This window comes from Syngnathus typhle, linkage group LG9 (assembly GCF_033458585.1).
Source record: "Syngnathus typhle isolate RoL2023-S1 ecotype Sweden linkage group LG9, RoL_Styp_1.0, whole genome shotgun sequence".
NCBI classification, from domain to species: Eukaryota; Metazoa; Chordata; class Actinopteri; order Syngnathiformes; family Syngnathidae; genus Syngnathus; species Syngnathus typhle.
In genome coordinates this window covers 14339447-14361953 of record NC_083746.1, presented here as the reverse complement: position 1 = coordinate 14361953, position 22507 = coordinate 14339447, and the positions used below count along the sequence as shown (strand labels likewise).

The window sequence follows — 22507 nt, the reverse complement described above, 5'->3', positions numbered from 1 at the left end:
CAAGTAAACAACGAAAAAAAAAAACAAGAAGGCACAAACAATAAATAATAAGAGTAACAATAAATAATAAATAAATAGATAACACAACAAATAAAAGCCAGTGTGCATGCAGACAGTAAAAGTACAGGACACTACGCAGAACGGGGAAGCAAGTTCAGGATCCTGACAGCCTGGACTATGAAGCTGTTTGAGAGTCTGGATGTGCGGGAGCACAGGCTTCTGTACCTCTTCCCAGAGGGCAAAAGCTCGAACAAAGAGTGAGCGGGGTGACTCACATCACTCACAATCGTGGTCGCCTTGCGGGTGAGATGGGAGGTGTAAATGTCCTTCAAGGAGGGGAGCAAAGCACCAATAATCTTACCAGCCATGTTCACTATGCGCTGCAGGGCCTTCAAGTTGTAGTCAGTGCAGCCGCCACCCCAAACAGCAATACAGCTGGAGAGGACGCTCTCAATGGTGCCGCGGTAAAATGTAGTCATGACGGCCGGAGGGGCGCTCGCTCGCCTGAGTTTCTTAGTCAGTGATGCGGTGTTGGTGGACCAGGAGAGATCCTCACTGATGTGCACCCCCAGGAACTTGGCGCTGCTCACTCTCTCCACCACAGCACCGTCGATGGTCAGCGGCAGGTGTTGGGTGTGACCCTTCCGGAAGTCCACAACAATCTCCTTGGTCTTGTCGACGTTCAGCAGGAGGTTGTTGTCCCTGCACCACGTGGTCAGAAGGTCAACCTCCAGCCTGTATTGAGTCTCGTCTCCCTTGGTGATGAGACCCACCAGCAAACTTCACTATACGGTTGTCGCTGTAGGTTGCAGTGCAGTCATGCGTCAGGAGGGTGAAGAGCAGCGGACTGAGCACACAGCCTTGGGGGGCCCCCGTGCTCAGCGTGATGCTGGCGGAGATTTTGTCGCCAACACGTACTACCTGTGGCCTCTGACAGAGGAAGTCCAGTAGCCAGTTGCAGAGATAGGTACTGAGGCCCAGCGTGTCAAGTTTGCTGATGAGGCGTTGTGGCACAATGGTGTTGAAGGCAGAACTGAAGTCCACAAACAGCAATCTCACATACGAGCCCCTTCTCTCCAGGTGGGTGAGGGCCGAGTGGAGGGCAGAGCAGATGGCATCCTCAGAGGACCGTTTGGCTCGGTACGCAAACTGGAAGGTTCAATGGTGGGGGGGAGAACGGATCGGATGTGCTCCATGACAAGCCGCTCAAAGAACTTCATGATGATGGGCGTAAGTGCCACGGGGCGGTAGTCATTGAAGCAGGACAGAGCGGGTTTCTTCGGCACAGGTACGATGGTGGCAGCTTTGAAACATGACGGGACGATGGCCTGCTGCAGGGAAGTGTTAAAGATGTCTGTGAAGACATCCGTCAGCTCACCAGCGCAGTCCTTCAGCGCTCAACCCGGGATGTTGTCAGGGCCCGCCGCCTTACGGATGTTGATAGCGGCAAGCGCCCTCCTCACCCTGTCGGCGGAGAGGCACAGGGGCAGCTCGTGTGAAGGGGGAGTGGCCTTCAGCGGGCAAGTGCTGTTCTGAGCGTCGAAGCGAGCAAAGAAGCGGTTGAGGTCATTGAGCAGACGGACGTCGCCCTCACAGCTCTGCGGCGCGGGCTTGTAATCCGTGATGGTCTGAATGCCCTGCCAAAGGCTCCGTGCGTCCCTGCTGTCCTTGAAGTGGGCGGTAATTTTGCACGAGAACGCCCTCTTTGCATCTTTGATGCCCCGGGACAGGTCAGCCCTCGCAGTCCTCAAGCCAGCCTCATCCCCCGCTCTAAAGGCTTTGTCCCTGGCCCTCAGCAGCCTGAAGACAGCCCCCGTCAGCCATGGCTTCCGGTTAGCCCGAGTGACGATGGATTTTGAGTGAGTCACATCATCAATGCACTTCCTGATGTAGAAGGAAACAGAGTCAGTATACTCCTCAATGTCTGTCCAATCGTCGCAAGTGGCAGCCCTCCTAAACATGTCCCAGTCAGTAGAGCCAAAGCAGTCACGCAGTGCATCAGAGGCACCCTCAGGCCACACCCGTACCTGCTTGCGAACTGGCCTGGACACTCTCACCATTTGTCTGTATGCGGGCAAAAGCATAACAGTGATATGGTCAGAAAGTCCAAGAGGGGGGAGGGGGGCGGCTTTGAAAGCTCCTTTATGCGAAGAGTAGACCAGGTCCAGGAAGCTGTCGCCTCGCGTAGGAAAATTAACACGCTGGTGAAGCCTCTGAAAAACAGACTTCAGGTTAGCATGATTAAAATCCCCAGCGAAGATGGTGAAACCGTCAGAGTGCGCTGTCTCTTGTTCACTGACAGCCTGGTACAGTTCACTAAGAGCCGCGATCCTGTCGCCTTCGATATTGGAAGGCGGGATGTAAACCGCGACGAGCAGAATTGCGGTAAATTCCCTTGGCAGGTAAAAAGGACGGCACTTAATGATCACGAACTCCGCCAGTGGCGAGCAGTGCTTGCATACCACTACAGAGTCCCGGCACCATTCGTCACGGATGTAGACGCATATTCCACCTCCTCGAGGTTTCCCCCCTTGTACAATGGCCCGGTCCGCCCGATAGCACGCTAGCAATATACATTGCTCAAAAAAATTAAAGGAACAGTTTTTTATCCTGGTATGGCATGAATTCAATTAGACTTTTCTGATAAGGTTTTGGTCAGGTAGGTGGCAGAAGGGGTTGTTGCAGGTGCACCAGGTGCACTAGAGGGGCAACAACGAGATGGTCCCCAAAACAGGACTGGTTTTGCAAGTGGAGGCCATTTCAAGTTCCTCCCTCTTTATCTTTTTTAACTGTTTTTCCACAAATGTTGGCTTTAGCTAGAGTCATTATCACGACTGGGAGCATGAGGTGATTTCTTAACCCTCCTGAAGTTGCGCAGATTGTCCAACTCCTCCAGGATGGCACATCCATGCGTGCTGTTGCAAAAAGATTTGGTGTGTCTCCCAGTACAATCTCCAGAGCATGTAGGAGATTCCAGGAGACAGTCACTTACTCTAGGAGAGCTGGACAGGGCCGTAGACGGTCCTCATTTCATCAGCAGGACCGATATCTGCTACTTTGTGCAAGGAGGAACAGGTTGAGCACTGCCTGAGTCCTACAGAATGACCCCCAGCAGGCTACTGGTGTGAATGTCTCTGCCCAAACAGTCAGAAACAGACTTCACGAGGGTGGCCTCAGGGCACGACGTCTTGTAGTGTGCCCTGTGCTCATTGCTCAGCGTGGAGCTTGATTGGCGTTTGCCATAGAACAGCAGAATTGGCAAGTCTGCCACTGGCGCCCTATGCATTTCACAGATGAGAGCAGGTTTACCCTAAGCATCTGTGATAGACGTGAAAGTTAAAGTTTAAAAAAAAAAAAGATCGTCACACACACATCTGGGTGTGGTGAAATTTGTCCTTTGCATTTAACCCATCCCTGTGTGATTTTAATCCATGCCCTGGGGGAGAAGGGAGCAGTGAGCAGCAGCGGTGCCGCGCTCGGGAATCATTTGGTGATCTAACCACCCAATTCCAACCCTTAATGCTGAGTGCCAAGCAGGGAGGCAATGGGTCCCATTTTTATAGTCTTTAGTATGACCCGGCTGGGGTTTGAACCCACAACCTTCCAGTCTCAGGGCGGACACTCTACCACTAGGTTACTGAGCTGGTATAAAGGGTCTGGAGAAGCCAAGGAGTGCGCTATGCTGCCTGCAACATCATTCAGCATGACCGGTTCGGTGGTGGGTCAGTAATGGTCTGGGGAGGCATTTCCATGGAGGGATGAACAGACCTCTACAGGCTAGAGAACGGCAGTCTGACTGCCATTAGGTATTGGGATGAAATCCTTGCACCCATTGTCAGTGGTGTAGTAGGTCCTGGGTTCCTCCTGATCCACAACAATGCCCGGCCTCATGTGGCAAGAGTATGCAGACAGTATCTAGAGGATAAAGGAATTGACACAATTGAATGGCCCTCACGATCACCTGATCTAAACCCGATAGAAAACCTCTGGGACATAATGTTTCGGTCCATCAGACGCCGCCAGGTTGCTCCTCAGACTTTACAGGAGCTTGGTGATGCCCTTAGACAGATCTGGGAGGACATCCCACAAGACACCATCCGTCGTCTCATTAGGAGCATGCCGTGACATTTCAAGCATGCATACAAGCTCATGGGGGCCACACAAGATATTGAAAAGAATTTCGAGTTGCAGAAATTGAATTTAGGCAAGATGGATGAGCCTGCCCCATCATTTTTTCACTTTGATTTTTGGGGTGTCTATATACTGAGCCCTCTGTAGGCCGAAAACTTTTATTTCCATCAAGAGATGTGGCATCCTTTTGTTCCTGAGACATTAAACTGTCCATATCAGTATAGATATCCAACTTTTTTTTTTCACCATTAAAATCTGTTGTGTTTTCAAAGTGTTCCTTTAATTATTTTGAGCAGTGTATATTTATATATAGTCATATAGGTCTGTGGAATAACTAGAACCGCAACTGACGATGAGTCCAACATCATTGCCGCATGTACTTTCAGAGTCAGCAGCGGCGTTTTTTTTTAAGTGACACGGAAGACGAAGATTTCGATAGATTTAATGATTTGGAGTGACACGGATGGTTTGATAAATTTTTTATTTATGTTAGTCATTTGATATATAGCTTATATATAGTCATATAGGTCTGTGGAATAATTGGAACCGCATTTGACGACTCCGACGTCATCACCGCATGTACTTTCGGAGTCAGTAGCGTCATTTATTTTAAGTGACACAAAGGACGAAGATTTCGATGGATTTAATTATTTGGCGTGACACGGATGGTTTGATAAATGTTATTTATGTTAGTTATTTGAATAACTGTTCATATGTTACGTCAGGCATGTTCTCAGTTCCTCGTTTGTTTATGTAACGTTAGCATACTGTATCGTTTAGCACAGAAATGGGCAAACTACGGCCCGCGGGCCATATCCGGTTCACGGGGTCGTTTAATCCGGCCCGCCAAACCTGAATACATTTTTTTATATGATTTTATTATGAACATTTTTTTTGTCATTTTCCCTACAATGACTGTGTTTCCCCAGTAGATGGGGAAACGTCCGCCCGCGCATTTACTCCCGGAATCCGTGTCAGAAAGATCTTTGCATGCTCACAAGTGCATGTACGTACTCAGTAGTAAGGACCCGGCGCACTCCGCGCACAATTTCTATCAGTGCCGAATTTCGAGTGTGGGCTGTGACATCAGCATTCTCGTAATTCGCACGCTGAGCTTTCAGATACAGTTTTACGCTAAAGCCACGCACGCACAAACCTTCCACTGGAATCCTTCCATTAAAATGAGTGGCCCAAGCAGAAGAAAGGCGGACACTGAGTTCCGACCAAGTGTTTAAAAACGAGTGGACAATTTGGGTCTACCGACGTGTATTTCCTGTTTCCTCAACTCTGTCACCAGGTGTTTGTGAGTTAAAGCTCTGCTCTGATTTTCAGATATCCGTTGCAGTGTTGATTCTTTATTTCGATGTATTCTTTCAGTGATTCTTCAAGATGATGTATTTGGTCAGAATGTTTGCCATTTTATGTGATTTCGCCTCATAAGATAAACATCTTTCATGAATCTGACCTGCAGCCGCTGAAGTGATGGAAAATGTTATTCTTAATAACCGTGTCGTATTTAATGAGAATCACTGATAGTCAAGTCAAAGTCAAAGTCAGCTTTATTGTCAATCTCTCCATATGTCACAACACACAAAGAGACCGAAATTACGTTTTTCTCTATCCCACGGTGACGAGACACATAACACGATAGACATACAAGTACGCGACACAATATAAAAACAAGAAGGCAAAAATTCAAACAATCAATAGTAAGAGTGATGAATAAATAATAAATAAACAGATAACACAATAAATAAGAGGAGCAAAACGGAGCCAGCAAGCATAGCGCAAAAGTAAAAAACATCATAAACAAAAAGGCACAAACAATAAATAATAAGAGTAATAATAAATAATAAATAAACAGATAACACAACAAATAAGAGCCAGTGTGCATACACACAGTACAGACAGTAAAAGTACAGGACGCTACGCAGAACGGGGGAGCGAGTTCAGGATCCTAACAGCCTGGAGTATGAAGCTGTTTGAGAGTCTGGTGGTGCGGGAGCGCAGGCTTCTCTACCTCTTCCCAGAGGGCAGAAGCTCGAACAAAGAGTGAGCGGGGTGACTCACATCACTCACAATCGTGGTCGCCTTGCGGGTGAGATGGGAGGTGTAAATGTCCTTCAAGGAGGGGAGCGAAGCACCAGCAATCTTACCAGCCGTGTTCACTATGCGCTGCAGGGCCTTCAAGTTGTAGTCAGTGCAGCCGCCACCCCAAACAGCAATACAGCTGAAAAGGACGCTCTCAATGGTGCCGCGGTAAAATGCAGTCATGACGGCCGGAGGAGCGCTCGCTCGCCTGAGTTTCCGCAGGAAGTACAGGCGGCGCTGGGCTTTCTTTGCCAGTGATGCGGTGTTGGTGGACCAGGAGAGATCCTCACTGATGTGCACCCCCAGGAACTTGGCGCTGCTCACTCTCTCCACCACAGCACCGTCGATGGTCAGCGGCAGGTGTTGGGTGTCACCCTTCCGGAAGTCCACAACAATCTCCTTGGTCTTGTCGACGTTCAGCAGGAGGTTGTTGTCCCTGCACCACGTGGTCAGAAGGTCAACCTCCAGCCTGTATTGAGTCTCGTCTCCCTTGGTGATGAGACCCACCAGAGTCGTGTCATCAGCAAACTTCACTATACGGTTGTCGCTGTAGGTTGCAGTGCAGTCATGCGTCAGGAGGGTGAAGAGCAGCGGACTGAGCACGCAGCCTTGGGGGGCCCTCGTGCTCAGCGTGATGCTGGCGGAGATTTTGTCGCCAACACGTACCACCTGTGGCCTCTGACAGAGGAAGTCCAGTAGCCAGTTGCAGAGGTAGGTACTGAGGCCCAGCGCGTCACGTATGCTGATGAGGCGTAGTCTTTGGGTGACTTTTTTTGTTTAATGCTGTTAATAAATGCATCCATCCATCTACTTCCGCTTATCCGGCGGCGGGTCGCGGGGCAGCAGCTTTAGGAGGAACCCAGACTTCTCTCTCCCCAGCCACTTCATCCAGCTCATCCCGGGGATCCCAAGGCGTTCCCAGGCCAGGTGAGAGACATAGTCTCTCCAGCGCGCCCTGGGTCGTCCCTGGGGTCTCCTGCCGGTGGGACATGCCCGGAACACCTCCCCAGGGAGGCGTCCAGGAGGCATCCGAATTAGATGCCCGAGCCACCTCATTTGGCTCCTCTACTCCGAGTCTCTCCCGGATGACCGAGCTTCTCACCTTATCTTTAAGGGAGAGACCGGACACCCTGCGGAGGAAACTCATTTCGGCCGTTGTATCCTGGATCTCGTTCTTTCGGTCACGACCCATAGTTTGTGACCATAGGTGAGGGTAGGAACATAGATCGACCGGTAAATCGAGAGCTTTGCCATTTGGCTCAGCTCTCTCTTTACCACAACGGACCGGTACAGAGTCCGCATTACTGCCGACGCTGCACCGATCCGCCTGTCGATCTCGTGCTCCATCCTGCCCTCACTCGTGAACAAGACCCCAAGATACTTGCTCCTCCACTTGGGGCAGGATCTCATCCCCAATCCGGAGAGGGTATTCCACTCTTTTCCGACCGAGGACCATGGACTCGGATTTGGAAGTGCTGACCCTCATCCGGACTGCTTCACACTCGACTGCGAACCGCTCACAGCTTGAAGAAGCCAAGAGCACCACGTCATCTGCAAAAAGCAGAGACGCGATGCTGAAGTCCCCAAACCGGACCCCCTCAACGCCTCGGCTGCGCCTAGAAATTCTGTCCATAAAAATTATGAACAGAATCGATGACAAAGGGCAGCCTTGGCGGAGTCCAACCCTCACTGGGAACAAATCCGACTTACTGCCGGAAATGCGGACCAAACTCTGGCATCGGTGATACAGGGTCCGAACCGCCCTTATCAGTTGGCTCGGCACCCCGTACTCCCAAAGCACCCTCCACAAAACACATGTGGACTGGTTGGGCAAACTCCCATGCAACCTCGAGGATGCTGCCGAGGCTGTAGAACTGGTCCACTGTTCCACGGCCAGGACGAAAGCCACACTGCCCCTCCTGAATCCGAGGTTCGACCTCCCGACGGACCCTCCTCTCCAGCACCCCTGAAAAGTCAAGTCAAGTTTATTTGTATAGCCCTAAATCACAAGCAGTCTCAAAGGGCTTCACATAGACAGAAATTGACAGTTATTCTCAAAGCATCCCCTGATCTTAAGCTCCCAAAAGGGCAAGGAAAAACTTAAAAACCCCTACCGGGGGAAAATGAGAAACCTTGAGAAGGGACCACAGATGGAAGGATCCCCCTTTCAGGATCACCAGGTTGAAATGGATGCAGAGAGGGTACAAATGATACAACATGAAAATCAATGAAATAAAAAGTGGATGTCCATGTCAGAGCAGAGGGCTGCCGAAGGGTTAGGGTTAGCCCTAACCCTAACCCTAACCCTAACCCTAACCCTCAATTGTCCTGGCAGTGTCTTCGAGGAGGTTGAGCTGCAGTTCCCCCATCCTGAATTGGCCCACGAGAATCCAGATAGCCGCTGTCAGCATGGGTGCCACCTAACCACCTCCCCGGCCGGGGAGGGGGGAGGGAGGGGGTGGAGAGAAAGAGAAAACAAACTCCAGCCGAATCGGCCACTACAGGTTAGTTAAAGGCCATGTCATAGAAATGTGTCTTTAAACGTGTCTTAAATGTTTCTACTGAGGTAGCAGTCCTAATATCCATTGGTAGGGCATTCCAAAGCTCTGGAGCCTGAATAGAAAATGCTCTAGAGCCTGCAGACATTTTCTTGGCCCTCTGTGTCGCTAAAAGGGTAGCGTTTTGCGAACAAAGGTTACGAGACGGAACATAAGGAACAACTAGGTCGACGAGATATGAAGGCGCTAAGCCATGCAGTGATTTATAGGTTAATAGAAAAACCTTGAAGTCACATCTTAAATGGACCGGGAGCCAATGTAAGTTGGCTAGTATTGGGGTAATGTGATCAAATTTTCTTGTCCGAGGGAGCAGCCTTGCAGCAGCATTTTGTACTAACTGTAGACTTTTGATGCGGGATTTAAGAAGACCAGAAAATAGTACATTACAGTAGTCCAGGCGCGGCGTGACGAACGCATGTATAATAGTTTCCGCATCACCGGTCGAGAGCATCGGACGAATCTTTGCAATATTACGAAGGTGAAAAAACGCAATTCTGGTTATATTCTTAATGTGCTTTTGAAAGGAGAGAGTTTGGTCAAATATTACCCCGAGATTAGTTACAGTATCGCTTTGAGTGATAGTACGGTTATCTATAGTTATAGCGGTTTCCTTGAATAAGTGTTGATAACGAGTTGGACCAATTATCAACATCTCAGTTTCATCTGGGTTAAGAGGAAGGAAGTTGAGACATCCATTGCTTGATCTCCGCAAGGCACGCCTCAAGATTACAACAATCCCGCGGATCTGTCATCGATAACGGCATGTATAATTGGGTGTCATCCGCATAGCATTGAAAACTAATATTATATTTACGTATTATGTCCCCAAGCGGAATCATATAAATATTAAAAAGAATTGGTCCGAGAGCCGATCCCTGTGGGACACCACACGTAACATTATAGAGCTCCGAGGACGCATTGCCATGGACCACTCGGTGCGTCCTGTTTGATAGATAGGAATGGAACCAGCCTAGTGCTGACCCTGAAATACAAACACAACTTTTAAGACGCCCTAATAAAATATCGAAGTCTACAGTGTCGAAGGCAGCACTAAGATCGAGTAGTAACAGTACAGACGAAGTGTTTGAATCCATAGCTATGAGGAGATCGTTAGTCACTTTAGCAAGTGCTGTCTCAGTGGAATGATTAGCTCTAAAACCAGACTGAAAAGTGTCATATCGATTATTGGCGACCATGTAATCAATAAGCTGCTGCGCTACTACTTTTTCAAGAAGTTTAGCTATGAATGGGAGGTTTGAAACTAGCCTATAATTACTGAGACAGTCCGGGTCAAGATTTGGTCGCTTAAGTAACGGTTTAATGATAGCGGTTTTAAACGCTGTTGGCACTATCCCAGAGGAGACAGACGGATTGATTATATTTAAGACGGACGGTCCCAAAATTTGAAATAATTCTTTAAGTAGTTTGGCTGGAAGAGGGTCGAGTAAACATGTTGTTTGTTTAGCCGCACTAACCAATTGTGTAAGCCTTTCACGAGACACGCTTTTAAAAGTTGAGAGGGTTGTTGCATGATCATCAGCGTTGGTAAACGGCGGGCTCGACCGAGCGATTGGAATGGTATTCTTGATCTCATCCCTAATGGATTCAATCTTTTGAGCAAAAAATTTCATGAACTCGTCAGTTGAGTGGAAGGAACTATCGGGGGTTGGCTGGCGCAGTCAGCTTTGCCACTGTATCAAATAGGTGTTTCGGATTGTTTTTATTGAGATTAATAACTTGCGAAAAATACCGAGTTTTTGCTAAGATAAGCGCATCTTTATATTTCCGGAGACTATCCTGCCATGCCTGATGGAAAACCTCAAGTTTGGTTAGACGCCATCTGCGCTCATGCTTTCTACATAATTGCTTAAGCGTACGCGTTTCATCTGTGAACCACGGAGTAGGCACTCTACGGCAAGTTTTCGGACGTAACGGCGCCACAGAGTCAATGGCATTTAACAATGTCGCATTGAATTCATTTGTAAGATTATCAATAGAGCCGGCGTATGTGAGAAATATAGCGGTTGGCGGCGACAGTATCTCAGATAGCGCAGTTGCAGTCATGGAGTTGAAATGATGGCTCCTATATTGCTGATTGCTCTCTTGTCTTTGACAAGGAACTAGAATTTCAAACTTTATTAAGTAATGATCAGACAAAACAGTAGTGTATGGCAGTACTGCTAGATTTGAGGTTGCAAGTCCTCGGGATAATACCAGATCTATGGTATTTCCATTCTTATGCGTTGCTGCCTGTACGGCTTGCGTAAAACCAAACGTATCAGTTAAAGTCTGAAACGCCGAAGTAAGTGGCTCTGACGGTAAATTCATGTGGATGTTGAAATCGCCCATGATAATTATATTATCCGCATTGGTTACTAGATCAGCCACAAATTCTGAAAATTCATCCAGGAAGCCAGAGTAAGCCCCGGGTGGACGGTAAATAACAGCAAGATAAAATGACGGTAAAGCGGTGGATCGGACAGTGAGTGTTAGGGTTTGCAGAATATCTTCATCGTATGATTATGTTGGAATGTAACCTGTAATAATTTAACTAGCTTGTCCTGTCTAGACAAAAGTAGTTGACCAAAGTGCTAAGATCTTTTCAACTGATTGACTAGACGCAGAGGAAGCAATCAAAGTTGCTTTGTTTACAGAAAGTCGTAAAAGCCCCCCTGCTATGCTTTGATCAGCAGGGGAGCGTCTTCACCCTATCCTGTGTGTTCCCACACCCCCACTTTCAACCCCACTCTGTTTCTCTCAATAAATATGCACCTGCAAAGGCCTGAGTCAGACCTCCATTCGACCATCGCTGTAAGCACAGCTATGAATGGACTCTCCGCCTGCAGGTGTTTAAAATGACTTGCTTGACTCTTGTGTGGTTCTTGCAAAATAAGTTAGTGAGCACCACCCTAACATTTTGGTGCCGAAACCCGGGACCCTCATACCCGCCATCTGGCTGACGGAGGAGGACGTGCTGCATTGTCGACAAGCCAGCGTCCTTTAGGGGGACCTGGAAAAGAAAGTCCTGGGAAGAGAATTTCCTCGCTGGGCCAGCATCTTAGGTCTGCCTTCGTCTGCCAGAGGTGGATTGACGGGGTCCGGCAATGCAACGAACCAGGGGTCAGGTAAGTTAAAAATTGTGTGGTTGTGAAACGCGTAAAAGGTGCACGGGAGACAGCTTGGGTTCTAGTCCCAGGGGAAGAAACAGGCTAAGAAAAGCAGAGCTTCTTTTTCGTTCATCAAAGGAGTGCGTAGATTCTTCTTTGTCTGTTTTTCCAAGCTAAGGGATCTGGCTTGGGTTAGAGTCCCAGTGGAAGGAACGTGCTAAGAAACACAGAGCTTCTTTTTCGGTAATCAAAGAAGAGTGTAGATTTTTCTTTGTACGTTTTTCTGGCCAAAGAACAGCTTGGGTTCAAGTCCCAGTGGAAGGAACGGGCTAAGAAAAAGAACAGAGCTTCTTTTTCTTAATTGAAGAAGGGCGTAGATTCTTTTTTTTGGTCCGTTGTTCCAAGCTGTTTGCATGAATGTTATGTGGTTGAGAGAGTGCAACTGGTAGGATAAATTGACTGCAAAGAGAATTTGGTGGAAGGTCAATTTAAACCTGCATTGAGGATCCTCAAAGAAATGAGAAAATTGTAAAAATTGTATAAACCTAAAAAAACGAATTAAGATGGGAAATAAGAACGGTAAATCCCTAGCTCTTGAAGGAGATGAGAAGTACATGGCAGGTAAATTTCTTAATTGTGTGCAATACATGCCAAAGTGGAAGAAAAAGTATGGAGTAGAAGGGAAGTTGAAAGTTGAAGTGTGGAAGATAGTGGTTGATGTTTTGGAGGAGAGTGTAGATAGGACGACAAAGGGACAGAAAAAGAAAAGGAAAGAGAGAGAGTTGGATTGTGCTAGAATGTGGTTGAAAGCTTCACAAGAGAGAAGAGAACAAATTCAAGAGACAAAAAATGGAAAGATAAAAAGTGATGAGACCACCATTCAATTAAGATTTGGAAAAGAATTCTGGGTGCACAGTGGCATCCCATTCGATGATGCAGCTGAGAGTGCTTATCAGCAACATCTTAGAAATGTGCTCCTCACTGTTTCACCCCCCGACTTGGGCAACTGGGTGAGGAAACACTTGGTGGAAGCAGGCACTGCTTGCGTTGTGACGATTGAGAAAGGCAAATGTTCTGATGTATTTCATCTAGATCAATGGTTCCCAAACTTTTGCAGGCTGGCACCACCTTGGCTCCCCAGTGAATTCCTAGCCCCCCCCCCCGCCCCCCCACACACACACATATGGAAACAAACACCTCTTTCTTGATATTTGGTATGCTGTAATTTTAAAAGAGAAAGGTTAAACACAAATGTGTATTTCACAAATAAAACCCAATTTAGTAAACCAATTCATTTTTTAGCAGTTTTAACTGTTTCAGCAACATAGAATGGTAAATAAACATTCCACTAGTAAACTTCATTGTCTCGCACTTAATATTAATGGGATGGATGTGCTTGGTGCAGGGACATAAGCTTCTCAACATCAGGCTGAAACTCACTAAGAAGAAGTCGTAGATCCTCGCGGTCAGTAATTTTCAGTCGGTTTCTTTGCTTGGAAAGAAGCAAGGCGACGGCACTGAAGGCCCATTCTACTAAATATGATGTTGGGAAGGCAATAAAGTACATCTTGACCTTGTTCCACAGCACTTGATAGCAGTCAGAGACTCGTCCTGCTGCATGTGTTGTGTACAAATCGTCAAACAAACATTCAAACTTCTGACTTCGGACTGCCGCCCCCCTACCGCCCCTTTCTTCCTCACCGCCCCCCCAGATCTTTCCACCGCCCCCAGGGGGGCGGTACCGCCCACTTTGGGAACCACTGATCTAGATGATGGTAATGATCTAGATGAAGATACAACGGTCTTCTTCCGAAGTTCCCAAAGGGGCAGAGGAAGAGTTAGAGACCAACAAGGTCGCAAGCTGCCATATAATTCAAACCCCCCATCAGGTTCTGAGAACTGTCGGAACTGTGGGAAACGTGGACACTGGTCAAAAGAGTGTCGTCGTGTAAAACAATACCAATCAAAGGGTGGAGGAAGAGGCAGAGGAAAAGCCAAATTTTCAACATGTCAAGCTGCCCCCCCCTTTTTTTTGACCGCTCATGCTAATACAGAGACATTGTATACTACATTTAATAGAAATTATTGATTGGTTGTGTTGTAAGAATATACAAACTTCTATAGGTACCATCGTACCTGTGCCGAAGAAACCCGCTCCGTCCTGCTTCAATGACTACCGCCCCGTGGCACTTACGCCCATCATCATGAAGTGCTTTGAGCGGCTTTTCATGGAGCACATCCGATCCGTTCTCCCCCCCACCACTGACCCCTTCCAGTTTGCGTACCGAGCCAAGCGGTCTTCTGAGGATGCCATCTGCTCTGCCCTCCACTCGGCCCTCACCCACCTGGAGAGGAGGGACTCGTATGTGACATTGCTGTTTGTGGACTTCAGTTCTGCCTTCAACACCATTGTGCCACAACGCCTCATCAGCAAACTTGACGCGCTGGGCCTCAGTACCTACCTCTGCAACTGGCTACTGGACTTCCTCTGTCAGAGGCCACAGGTAGTACGTGTTGGCGACAAAATCTCCGCCAGCATCACGCTGAGCACGGGGGCCCCCCAAGGCTGCGTGCTCAGTCCGCTGCTCTTCACCCTCCTGACGCATGACTGCACTGCAACCTACAGCGACAACCGTATCGTGAAGTTTGCTGACGACAGGACTCTGGTGGGTCTCATCACCAAGGGAGACGAGACTCAATACAGGCTGGAGGTTGACCTTCTGACCACGTGGTGCAGGGACAACAACCTCCTGCTGAACGTCGACAAGACCAAGGAGATTGTTGTGGACTTCCGGAAGGGTCACACCCAACACCTGCCGCTGACCATCGACGGTGCTGTGGTGGAGCGGGTGAGCAGCGCCAAGTTCCTGGGGGTGCACATCAGTGAGGATCTCTCCTGGTCCACCAACACCGCATCACTGGCAAAGAAAGCCCAGCGCCGCCTGTACTTCCTGCGGAAACTCAGGCGAGCGAGCGCTCCTCCGGCCGTCATGACTGCATTTTACCGCGGCACCATTGAGAGCGTCCTCTCCAGCTGTATTGCTGTTTGGGGTGGCGGCTGCACTGACTACAACTTGAAGGCCCTGCAGCGCATAGTGAACACTGCTGGTAAGATTGCTGGTGCTTCGCTCCCCTCCTTGAAGGACATTTACACCTCCCATCTCACCCGCAAGGCGACCACGATTGTGAGTGATGCGAGTCACCCCGCTCACTCTTTGTTCGAGCTTCTGCCCTCTGGGAAGAGGTACAGAAGCCTGCGCTCCCGCACCTCCAGACTCTCAAACAGCTTCATACTCCAGGCTGTTAGGATCCTGAACTCGCTCCCCCGTTCTGCGTAGCGTCCTGTACTTTTACTGTCTGAACTGTCTGAATGCACACTGGCTCTTATTATTTATTATTACTCTTATTTATTGTTTGTGCCTTTTTGTTTATGATGTTTTTTACTTTTGCGCTATGCTTGCTGGCTCCGTTATTTATTGTGTTATCTGTTTATTTATTATTTATTCATCACTCTTACTATTGATTGTTTGAATTTTTGCCTTCTTGTTTTTATATTGTGTCGCGTACATGTATGTCTATCGTGTTATGTGTCTCGTCACCGTGGGATAGAGAAAAACGTCATTTCGGTCTCTTTGTGTGTTGTGACATGTGGAGAGATTGACAATAAAGCTGACTTTGACTTTGACTTTAAATCTGAGAGGTTGAGTTCTTTAAATTTGAAAACAAAGGAAAGATTCTGATTAATTTGCCAGCAGTTTTTTTTGTGTTGAGTTTTTTTTGGATTGGTGGATTGTTCTATCGGGAACCTTGATTTGGAAATGGTATATGAATGTTGTGTGGAGAGCTTGGATGAATTGGGACCAATGTGATAGGAAGACTCCTTTTTGGAGGCTGTGTGTGAGATGCAAATGAGCATTGATGACTGAATGCCCGACTGAAGGGAAAATACAGGTTGAATGGTTGAAGTTGTTGGAGACTGCTATGGACAAGTAGTTGAGCGACTTTGAAGGAAGAATGATTTTGAGTAAGTTAGATGCTAGAAAGGAAAGAAGAAAAAAGAAACAAATACAAACGAAAGAAAAATAAAGGTTGCTTTTGACAAGAGTTGCAAAGAACAGACGAAGAACAGTCCTTGACCCGGCATTTGCGTTTGGCGGTCGTTGATGTGGTTCCAAGACCTGCGTCTTGTGGTTTGTCATTTGTAACGTTTGGCTGTTGTGAACTTCCCAAACAGACGTAAGTGATTTGGGCTTTTGTTGTTTGTTGTAATTGGTTAGTGGGAGGACTGCTGGAGCTTGCTCCTCCAGTGTCTCACCTGTGCCTTCCTGCCTTCCATTGTCTCCACTTAGACTGGACTGTGGAGGGGGGAGTGTGGTATTGTGGTGTGAAAAGGGTGTAGGAGCCGGCTCCTGTGGTGATTGATATTGTAATTTGATTGGGGGGGAGACTGATGTAGGTGTGGGGCTCTGGACTCTGCGGGTAGCTGTTTGCTGGGTTGGCGCGGGTGGGGGACGACGGCATTGATTGTCCCAGTACTGGCCAGGCTGGGATAAATCAGTATGGAAATGCCGGGTCCCCCCTCTTGCTTCCCTTGCTGTGGCTGCGCGCCGAGTGGGGTCGTACCCACTCCAGGGGTGTGCTGAGTGCGTGGTAGCAAGTGATATTGAAGCAGGGTGATGCCTAGGGAAGGTGTGACAATAGTTGCACGAAGGATAAAAGGCACTGAGGAAAGGAAAAAAAAAAAAGAGAAAAGGTACAACCAAAACGTCAAAAAAGAGGATGGCGTTTGCGCAGCGTTGTTTGTTGGTATTGTTTGTGAGCTTGTCTCTGCTGTTTTTGTGTTGTCTGTGTGTTGTGTTATGTGTTAAAAGGATGAAATTCGCTAATATAGGTGCACTAAAGAATTTATTTATTATTATTTATATCTGATTTGCACCGCAAAACAAAAACGATTTTGTTAAGATAGGAGGGAAAAATAAAAAAGCGAGCAATTTGTTTATGGGAAGAAACTGCTCCACGCTCCTTTAATGCCTAGCCTTGGTCAAACAAAATTTGAGAGATGGAAAGAACTTGCTTTCTGGAATTGGATGATGTACAATTATGAAATAACGACATTTCAAAGCTAAATTTAAAATTTGAGAATAAGAGAGCGATTGAGTTAGTTAAAGTTAAGAAACTACAACAGTTAACTATTATATTACTTTACCAGCAGTTATTTTGTTGATTTTTCTTTTCTTTTTTTTATTCGATTGGTGGATTGGATTGTTACGTTGAGAAAGGAAAGGAAACGATACAAATGGGCAGCTGTATTGAGCCATGGTGTTGTCACATGCCGTTGACACCTGGCTCAACAGGGGGGATGGAAGGGCAGTTCAGTCAGTTTTATAAAACATATGAATTTGATTCATATTAAAAACGTTTATAAAAATTTTTTTGTAGAGCTTGTTTAACATGTGCTAAACACAATCCACAGGGTTATAATGCCTGGTCATAATAGATGCATTCTAAAAATGGGTTGAATTGGCTTCAAAATAAACACTGAATGCCTTAACAGTGGCAAAAACGTGTTGTAAAGAAATAATACTTTGTCAACAACTGCTGTAGATGTTAAAGGATGGAATCACTATCTCTAAAATGAATGTGGATAGTTTGTTTTAGGTGACTATAAGAGTAACTGGTAAAATAAACAATTGATTGCTAATGGCAAAACAAGCTGCAAAGACAGGACAAATAATGAATGTCATGTGTATGGGTTCACGACCAATTCTTTATGTTGTACCGTTGCCATTGATAAAAGATTGTGTGAAATCTGCCACGTCTACTGATTGTGAAATGTGCGACAGAGTGTTCTATATAATATCTGTTGAAGAAAAAAAAGAAAGAAAAGAAAACATTGCTTTTAGAGAATGTAGTCAACCAAAATTGTATATGTACCGCAATGCTCTTGTTATGTTGTTGTCTGGGAAAGGAAGGGTCTGCGCAATGTTCAGGGAACAATGCTGCACCTTCATCCAGAATGACACCGCCCCTGATGGGAGCCTGACGAAGGTGATTGCAAGCTTGCAATCCCTCAACGCGAGGATGAAAGAGCACAACAAGTGGATGACTGCTTTTGGGAAGTATAAAGCCCTTGTGTTCTCAATTACTGCTATACTCACCTTGTGTGGATGTTGTTGTATTCCATGTCTCCGTGGTCTCTTATCACTACAGCAATCTCGCCCATGGACGACGAGATGGCCCGGGTATGCCTAATGTCTGAACGGCAGCATGTTGATGATAACTGTTAGGGTTTGCAGAATATCTTCATCGTATGATTATGTTGGAATATAACCTGTAATAATTTAACTAGCTTGTCCTGTCTAGACAAAAGTAGTTGACCAAAGTGCGAAGATCTTTTCAACTGATTGACCAGACGCAGAGGAAGCAATCAAAGTTGCTTTGTTTACAGAAAGTCGTAAAAGGCCCCCTGCTATGCTTTGATCAGCAGGGGACCGGCCTCACCCAACCTGTGTGTTCCCACACCCCCACTTTCAACCCCACTCTGTTTCTCTCAATAAATAAGCACCTGACGAGGCCTGAGTCAGACTTCATTCGACCATTGCTGTAAGCACAGCGACGAGTGAACTCTCCGCCTGCAGGTGTCTAAAATGACTTGCTTGACTCCTGTGTGGTTCTTGCAAAATAAGTTAGAGTGAGCACCACCCTTACAATAACGATGATGATGATGCAATTTTTGCACTTGAGTTTACAGACTTTTTCCCAGATCTGTGTGTTTCCGAATGATGATGTCGCAACATTTATCCTTTTTGGTGGAAATATTTGTGTGCATACTTGTGATCCGACAACTGAAAATCGAGAGAAGTGGTTGATTTTGGTGATGTAAAAATTGAGCAAATATGTGATAAACAGGAGGGAAATGTTGGAATAATTTAAGTAACGCCTTGTCATTTACAAGTTTATGGCTTTCCTTTTATCTAGGTTCTTTCTCTTTAGTGACAGGGATGTTTTTTGATCCCTGTCAGCCATATGTATCCTTCCTGTCCTTATGTTATCTGTGTGTTTTTGTTCCTGTAAGAGGCCTTCACGAACAATGAGCAGAGCTTATTTGCATAGGCGAAATGTTCTTATTTGGTTGAAAGAAACTTCATTCATTTTAGTTAACTGTAGGTTTGGTTCATAGATTGTTGTTGATCAGAACTGTTTTTCTTTATTAAGTGTTAAACACAGTTTGAAGTGGTTGCGTACAAGTTATCCCATATTTACTCAATGTTTGTTCAAGAGTTTAGGACAAGTCACTCATTGTTCCACAGGAAAGCGGCAATTGAAGTTATCTGATCTCACTCGCGGGCAACTCGGCCAACAACTGGAGAAGAACAGATGGACAAACTCTGCGGGGGTCACGGGCTGACAATGAAGTGCTAATTCACACCACACTACATTCCTTAGCTAATCAACGTTGCTACAGACACAATCTTCCCTCCCTTTGGTGTAGCAACACCTCTGTAACCAGGGCAACCAAAACAGTGATAAAAGGAGCAGAAGAAACATCTCAAATGACTAATGCAAAGGTTGCAGAAAAGGTGCCGTTTTTTGCTGTTTCCCGGACGTGCTGCTGTTCTTTCGGTGGCGGATCCAGATCGGAATTTGGTCAGCAAACTACTGCGGATACGGAAGCAAAGACCGAGGTCAAGATCACCCCAACGTTCTGGCTGAAGGTCCCAAGAAGGAGGAGGACGGAGCCTGCGTCGACCGGACCCTATAAATTGGTGGAGCGCATCTCACATAGCGTCCGGCTGGCCAACAAAGGAGATTCGTGGTATCATCTGTCCCAGTGAAGGGTTCCTGCAAGGAACCAGATCAGCCATCGACAGTCCCCGCCCCAGTTCATACAGAGGCAGAATAATCCTCTTCCCCCTTGGTGGCCAGGTAGTTCACCTTGAGCCATTGAAGACAACGACCACGCAGCAGATGTTTCCAAGTTCTCCCCGGACGGAGCAGAGCTGCGAAGGGGGTGAGAATTGTGCTCACCCTCCACCAGTGGGCGTGCCAAGCCCCCAACGGCTGAACAATCACGAGCAATTTTTATCTTGATTGATAACATTCTGGTCGCCTAAGACAGAGGGACCGTGTAACTCCTTTTCTGCATTTAATCTGGCCGCAGGTTTTTAAGTTACACACATACTTTGGACTGGAGTATTGAGGGAAAACCTCATATTCACTGGAAGTTATAGCTTTCATTGTATTTTCTTACTTATGTTTGACTGATCGGGGTTGACATAATCATATGATAAAACAGGAGGGATATGTTAGGGTTTGCAGAATATCTTCATCGTCTGATTATGTTGGAATGTAACCTGTAATAATTTAACTAGCTTGTCCCGTCTAGTCAAAAGTAGTTGACCAAAGTGCTAAGATCTTTTCAACTGATTGACTAGACGCAGAGGAAGCAATCAAAGTTGCTTTGTTTACAGAAAGTCGTAAAAGCCCCCCTGCTATGCTTTGATCAGCAGGGGAGCGTCTTCACCCTATCCTGTGTGTTCCCACACCCCCACTTTCAACCCCACTCTGTTTCTCTCAATAAATATGCACCTGAAAAGGCCTGAGTCAGACCTCCATTCGACCATCGCTGTAAGCACAGCTATGAATGGACTCTCCGCCTGCAGGTGTTTAAAATGACTTGCTTGACTCTTGTGTGGTTCTTGCAAAATAAGTTAGAGTGAGCACCACCCTAACAGTGAGAACCTCAAATGTTTTAAATACGTTGATCGAACGAGGCCCAAAACTAAGCTCGGAATTCGAGATGAGGGCGACACCCCCACCCTTTTTTCGAGGACGCGCCACATGCGAGCTCACAAAATTTGGAGGCGAGGCCTCATTAAGCGGCATCAGTTCATTAGGTTTTAACCAGGTCTCGCAGAGACCGAAAACGTTTAGATTATGTTCTGTGATGAGATCATTAACGAGAATGGCTTTTGTATGAAGCAATCAAAGTTGCTTTGTTTACAGAAAGTCGTAAAAGGCCCCCTGCTATGCTTTGATCAGCAGGGAGCGTCTTCACCCTATCCTGTGTGTTCCCACACCCCCACTTTCAACCCCACTCTGTTTCTCTCAATAAATATGCACCTGAAAAGGCCTTAGTCAGACCTCCATTCGACCATCGCTGTAAGCACAGCTATGAATGGACTCTCCGCCTGCAGGTGTTTAAAATGACTTGCTTGACTCTTGTGTGGTTCTTGCAAAATAAGTTAGAGTGAGCACCACCCTAACAGTGAGAACCTCAAATGTTTTAAATACGTTGATCGAACGAGGCCCAAAACTAAGCTCGGAATTCGAGATGAGGGCGACACCCCCACCCTTTTTTCGAGGACGCGCCACATGCGAGCTCACAAAATTTGGAGGCGAGGCCTCATTAAGCGGCATCAGTTCATTAGGTTTTAACCAGGTCTCGCAGAGACCAAAAACGTTTAGATTATGTTCTGTGATGAGATCATTAACGAGAATGGCTTTTGTATGAAGCAATCAAAGTTGCTTTGTTTACAGAAAGTCGTAAAAGGCCCCCTGCTATGCTTTGATCAGCAGGGGAGCGTCTTCACCCTATCCTATGTGTTCCCACACCCCCACTTTCAACCCCACTCTGTTTCTCTCAATAAATATGCACCTGAAAAGGCCTGAGTCAGACCTCCATTCGACCATCGCTGTAAGCACAGCTATGAATGGACTCTCCGCCTGCAGGTGTTTAAAATGACTTGCTTGACTCTTGTGTGGTTCTTGCAAAATAAGTTAGAGTGAGCACCACCCTAACAGTGAGAACCTCAAATGTTTTAAATACGTTGATCGAACGAGGCCTAAAACTAAGCTGGGAATTCGAGATGAGGGCGACACCCCCACCCTTTTTTCGAGGACGCGCCACATGCGAGCTCACAAAATTTGGAGGCGAGGCCTCATTAAGCGGCATCAGTTCATTAGGTTTTAACCAGGTCTCGCAGAGACCAAAAACGTTTAGATTATGTTCTGTGATGAGATCATTAACGAGAATGGCTTTTGTATGAAGCGATCTAATATTCATAAAACCAAGTTTAAGTGTAATTGGTCGATCCGGGTGCGTATCTATCGAAGGATATTTATACGAGATGCGAGTAAGATTGTGTTCTCTAGGCCTGACATCACCTCTCAAATGTTTGTTAGCGCGGTGGGATGATACGACCGTGGGAATCTGATAGTAAATATTTGTTACACGTGTAGAATTATCTGAAACCGGCACCGTTTCATCAGCAAAACCGGTCGGGGTGGAGTGATTGGATTTGTCTACTACCCCAGTAGAAAGTGCGTTTATGTGTACTGTAGCACTATTCAAACTATCACGCTCTAGTCTACACAAGGAGTTATGTGCATGCTGGGAGTCTAGCCTAGCGCTAGTTAACTTTATCTTAACAGACTCCAAACCCATCCTGACAGGTGGTCTAATCACCTGTGACCCGGCCTGCTCTAAAGTGACCTGTCATGTGTGGCTCAAACAGTAATCTATATTCCTAGAAAGAGTGAAGGCTTACAGAACCATCGATTAAGGGAGACTAATCTACTAAACCTCTCATCAGTGCCTCTCCCAGGCAGGGGGCCAGA

At 46.7% G+C, this 22507-nt stretch overlaps 1 protein-coding gene across 2 annotated transcripts in view; it reads right to left on the bottom strand.

Moving 5' to 3' along the window:
* LOC133160075 (uncharacterized) overlaps nucleotides 1-22507 on the bottom strand; it is a 34134-nt gene that overhangs the window by 4681 nt on the left and 6946 nt on the right. The window contains exon 2 of one of the 2 annotated variants that reach the window (XM_061287648.1): nucleotides 14789-18142. The exons of the other annotated variant lie outside the window; for it this stretch is intronic. The gene's annotated coding sequence lies outside the window, so the exon portion shown is untranslated. Of the gene's footprint in view, nucleotides 1-14788; nucleotides 18143-22507 lie in introns of those variants that run through there. 2 annotated transcript variants of the gene reach the window in all.